This window comes from Carassius gibelio, chromosome A6, assembly GCF_023724105.1.
Source record: "Carassius gibelio isolate Cgi1373 ecotype wild population from Czech Republic chromosome A6, carGib1.2-hapl.c, whole genome shotgun sequence".
Lineage (NCBI taxonomy): Eukaryota > Metazoa > Chordata > Actinopteri > Cypriniformes > Cyprinidae > Carassius > Carassius gibelio.
The window spans coordinates 17667200-17673100 of NC_068376.1; positions in this window are offsets into that span (position 1 = coordinate 17667200).

Below are 5901 nucleotides of genomic sequence, written 5' to 3' on the forward strand. Positions count from 1 at the left end.
GGAATCCGAGGTTTCGGTCCCCTCCGCACACGCATTAGTCCAGAGGTGTCACCGCACCTGGACCAGAGCTCGCAGAGCTCTGCTCCAGGCTAGGTCGCGCACCAAGGCTAAGGCCGATCGCCACCGGTCGAAGCCTCCCCGTTACGTCGTCGGTCAAAGAGTGTGGCTTTCTACCCAGAATATTCCTATGCGGTCCGTTTCTAACAAACTTGCTCCCAAATTTATTGGCCCGTTTTCTATTACCAAAATTATTAATCCGGTAACCGTGCGTCTTAGCCTTCCTCCGGCGTACAGGAGGATTCATCCCGTGTTCCACGTCTCCAAAATTAAATCGGTGATTTCTTCCCGTCTTAATCCGCCTGCTCCGGTTCCCCCCCCGCCTCGTCTCGTTAATGGGGAAACCACCTATTTGGTTAATCGTATTCTGGACTCTAGACGGAGGGGACGCGGTTTTCAGTACTTGGTGGATTGGGAAGGTTACGGTCCGGAGGAGAGGAGCTGGGTTCCTGCTCGGGACATATTGGATCACCACCTTATAGATGATTACAATCTACAGGTAAAGCAGGCTGGGAACGTCAGGTGACGTCCTAGGGGAGAGGGTACTGTCACGGTAGGAAATCCAGTGTTTCCTCTGTGTCATGTTTTGTTATTGTTTTTGTACTTACGTTGTCTCCATGTGCTCGTTTAGTTGATTGTCATCACCTGGGTGTTGATTGTCTCGCTCCAGCTGATCGTCATCATACCTCTGCTACTTATACTCACCTCGCTCTCTCTCTGTTGTCAGATCCTCTCTTATGTCTCCATGCACTAGCTGGATTACCGTCCTCCGTGTTTGTGTGCTGGTTTGGATTCGTGTTGTCGTCCGCGTGTCAGTGTTCCGGTCTGTTCCTGGTTCCAACCATTGACCACCTTCACCTGCACCGCTGACTTCACAATCCCGCTCTTCTCACGCCACCGTAGACCTTCCTTGCCATTGCCAACACTCTGGACACTCTTTATCAATAAACAACATCTGATTGCCTGCAATTGCTTCCTCCTCTTTTATCTGTCGTTACATTGTCTCAATTATGTATTCCATGTTTAGCCAACTTGATTCACAGTTGTAGGAACTTGATCAAATAAATTCAACCAACATATCTTACAGTTATCTCAAATTATATTTTAAAGTCCATTTACTTGATACCGGAAGTTGAGTCAACAGACGGCATGTTGCATTAATTCGTGTTTTGAAGTGTAATAAACTTGACACTATAAGTTGACTCAAATTAACGCAAAGCAACAAGATGACTTGACTTAGTTATATGTACTCTTTTTTTTTTTTTTTTTTACATTTTACGTTGCATAATTGAACTTTTTTGCTGTATTATGAATGAGTCAGGTCACATTTATTTCTATAGCACTTTATGCAACATTGATTGTTTCAAAGCATCTTCACAATAAAAAACAGGAAAATAACAGTTAATGTTGTTATTAAATTATTATTTTATTTAATAATTATAAATTATTAAATAAACTCAATTTCAGCTCTAAAACTGATCTATAGAAGTTAAGTCATTTTTCAGCTCATGATGTCACTGTTGGTAAAAGTTGTTCAATAACTGTGTCAGTGTTGCAGAGTTAATCAATTATTAAATAAGTTCAATTCAGAAAGTAATAGTATCATTATTGAGATCAAGTCAGTTGCTGTAAAGTGCCATTATCCAGCTCAGGTTTTTATTTTATTTTAAAGGTGCTATATAAATAAAACTTAGCACCCTGTCCTGTGGAGGCAGTTGATGCTGAATCATGTACTTTCAGTTGTAAACCCATGAAGACGTCTGAAACAAAACAGCACCTCCTAAATCCTAAGAACAGGCAGAGCAGGGTTTACAGGTAGAGCTGGATCAGAGAGAAAAAAATGTGACATGTACGGTTAAAGAGGAACTGATTACTGCATTGTGCGTGATGTTACAGGTGGATGTCATCCAGCTAAGTGATCAACTGCAAAGATAATGAGGCCTCGTGACTATGTCGTTACACTCCTGCACAACATAACCAGTGGCAATGGTCACTCTGCCTCGAGTCAGAAACTCTTGCATGGCCATAAATACACAGCGGGCTCAGCTCATTCTTGCTCAGTAAACACAGCTGTGGACACCATGGGGCATTTAAGGTTGTACTGTACAGCATCTGCTGATCAGGCACACTGTCTTGAACTTCATTTACGCTTCACTGGCATTTGGCCCAACAAAGATTAATGCAGTTGTATAATTGAATTACAGCCTCACCAGGAAGACAGAAGATTGCCACATGCTCTCACTGTGCAACAAGGCATTTGAGCAAACATTTGAACACATGGCACTTCCTGAGGTTTGTTATTGTCAAAACAGCACTTGTGCACAGTGAACACAACATAAAACAGACATGGGCACACATATAGGGGACATGTGATCATGCAGATGTATTCTTTGGACAGGTTCAAGAGCTGCACGAGCAAGGGCTTGTTTTCTGCTCTGAAAATCCACAACCTCATTTGTCTATCGCTCGTGCTGTGAACTGGTCATATTGACCTGAAGGGGATTTTCTTTTCTTCAAAAGTGCTAGTAAATGTTATTGCGCTGGACTAAAACTTATTGATTTTGCTCACACAGTATATAACAACTTAATACAGCAGGCATGTACAGAATGTAGTTTCAGACCACAAAATGCCTTTATTGTAAGAATGCTCTGTCAGTTTTCTTCCTAGAAAGCCAGAGTCAGGTTCTACAAGCCTATATTAGAGGCCTGCTGACACAATATTTAGTATGCAATTTAATAAGAGTTTGTGACAAAGCAATTTGGACTTGAGCTGCATGCAAAAGCTGCTCTGTGAGAGTATTTAGACTATGCATCTGAAAATAGAATTGTATTGTATCAAGCAGGGGTGTGAAACCACATTACAAAGTGTCTCTCTCACATGCAAGGCAGTTAATATTTTTTGAAAGGGAATTGTTACAGCGCAGATTTCTCTTTTTTTTTATTACATTCTCATTCAGCAGGCTGAATATATTTCTGTAACGGCCGGTTAAAGAGCGGCATGTGGCCTCAAAGCATGTTGTGTTAAAAGAGATTAACAGAAATGGAAAATGACACCTGAATGGTGAAGCCTTTTGATGCACTAAGGCTCTAATGCTCGAGAAAGCAAACCCCAAACATCCCAATCAAATAACTGTTTTGGCGGGGAAAAAAAACAGGAGTAAACTGTATCTGTGGCCAGTATGTGTAAAAAGCATGACACACGAGGCAGTTGCTGTCATAGATATGTATACGTAGATGCCTCATTAGCGACTGTTACGGGCCGTTACAGAGAATGGGAATCTACGTCGCAACGTTGGATTCTTCCATGTTTTAGGTCACGCTCAGGAGCACACAGTGTGAACACATGCAAGTCACCAATTCAATTCAATTCAATTCAAGTTTATTTGTATAGCGCTTTTTACAAAATAAATCGTTACAAAGCAACTTTATAGAAAATTATGTTTCTACAATATTTAGTAGTAGTTAGTAGTTTGTGCACATTTGGCAGGATTTTAGAAAAAATAAAAATAATAATAATAATACAAGACGTAGTCAGCTAGACGATGAACTATCAATATTATTAATTAAGTTATTATATGATTCAGTCACACATTTAGCAATAATTGTTAGTTCTGTTTGTTGATTCAAGGTTAGCATCATCTGAGGTCCTCTGAGGGTCAGCATCATCTCTTCTCAGGTGTTCTGGATCCAGACTGGAGCTTGTTTAAATCCTAGTTACCACGGGATGTAAATCCCATGGCGAAACATAGAAACAAAATCCAGACATCATTAGCATAGCTGCTGATCCAACAAAGTAAAATTAGTTTAACCCAAGCTAATGAATAAAAATGCAACTTTGAACAGATGCAACTACACTCACAATTAAAAAGATACATTATTCGAATGCTTGGCGAAAGAGATGTGTTTTTAATCTAGATTTAAACAGAGAGAGTGTGTCTGAACCCCGAACATTATCAGGAAGGCTATTCCAGAGTTTGGGAGCCAAATGTGAAAAAGCTCTACCTCCTTTAGTGGACTTTGCTATCCTAGGAACGACCAAAAGTCCAGCGTTTTGTGACCTTAGGGTGCGTGATGGGTTGTAACGTGGTAGAAGGCTAGTTAGGTACGCTGGAGCTAAACCATTTAGGGCCTTATAGGTAAGTAATGATCATTTGTAACTGATACGGAACTTAATAGGTAGACTGGTTACATTTTTAACACACTCTGTTAGCTTAGATAATTGGGAAGTTTCATCTGGTCTCAATGAGATATATAGCTGAGTATCATCAGCATAACAGTGGAAGCTAATTCCATATTTTCTAATAATATTACCAAGGGGCAACATATATATTGAAAATAGAAGGGGACCTAGGACAGAAAAAGATGACCATTTACTATTAATATTTTTTGAAAACCATCTTACATACACTTATACTAAAATGAACTAATATGTAAATCTCTTTAAATAAAAAACTGCTAAAACACTTTGATTAGAGTAGCAAAACCATGGCTATTTTTAAAGGGGAGAATACATCTCAAAAAGTGGATAATTTATCTTTGTTATATACAGTATCATCATATTGCCCAGTAAAACGTCTCAGTGTAAAAGAATTAAGCCATTTAAGTAACAGAACTTACTAGAAGCTGCTTTTAAACTGTGTATTGTGGATGCTATGTAAATAAATATCTTGACTTGAATGAACCAAGTTGAAGATTTCTTACTATTAGAGATGCGAAAAACAATGCAAGCGATCAAATTAATAAATAAAATTGAATGCGTACAAACAAGTGGCTGCATCAATGAGCTGCCGCAAGATAACTTTTCATATATGATTTTCTTCTATTTGCAGTGTGAGGGGTTACAGTTTAATGTAAACAACTGTATAATCTACAGAGATCAATTATCAATGATCTAACCCTAAGACACTTTTGACATCTTTTGAGTTGTTTACCATACCAAGTTTCAGTTTAACTTTCATACAAGTTATGTGGTGAATATAGACATTTTTTATTATTTAGTGTTTATATGATTCAACTTAAGATTGCGTTGGAATCATGAACACTTACTGTATCAACATAGGGTTAATCAAAAGCAGAGATATTTGCTGCAGACATGGATGGCATAACGTTACTCCTTATCAATGTCTTCAGAAAATACCATTTATTTATTGTATTTTTTCAGCTTTCTAACACTGTGGCAAATTATGTAAAGTAGAATAATATAAACATTAAATAATATCAAACGTCTACATTCATTATATTATCCGGTCTCCTCTGTAGCTCCTGTGACCTAAATTCCCATAATGCATTGACGCCAACCGTCCGGTCCGCCGAAGGGTCAATGTGACGTGAGTTAATACATAGGAATAGAAAACAGGTTAATACATTTAAAAACAGAAACCAACACATTCTCACCTGTGAAAAGTGATACAATTATGATACGATTTATTCGGAAATGTAAATACCGAAAGTTTTTACAACCAATGGCTTCGAATCTTCATTGATTCTTATGGTGAATGACGTCAAAATGACCGTTAAAAATTGCGAACTCTTCTACGTGCTTGATGCAGTCGAATGGGGAATCTACCCAGGGTTGCCAAATTGGACTACTTTAACACTAGTGCCGCGGGATGTTTTTCATGTCCGCTGGTTTAAGCAACCCCAATAACGTTATATCGAGCCCCTAAAATGCATATTTTACCAGGTGAACCCCACTAAAAACTTTATTTTACCTCACCGATTATCTGATTTTTACCTGGGGATTTTACCGAAATGTGACTGAGCTAGTTTTGAGTAGCAATTGAGCGGGTTTTGTTATGAAAACCTGGCAACCCTGAATCTACCTGCACTTGGTTGCTGTGTGGT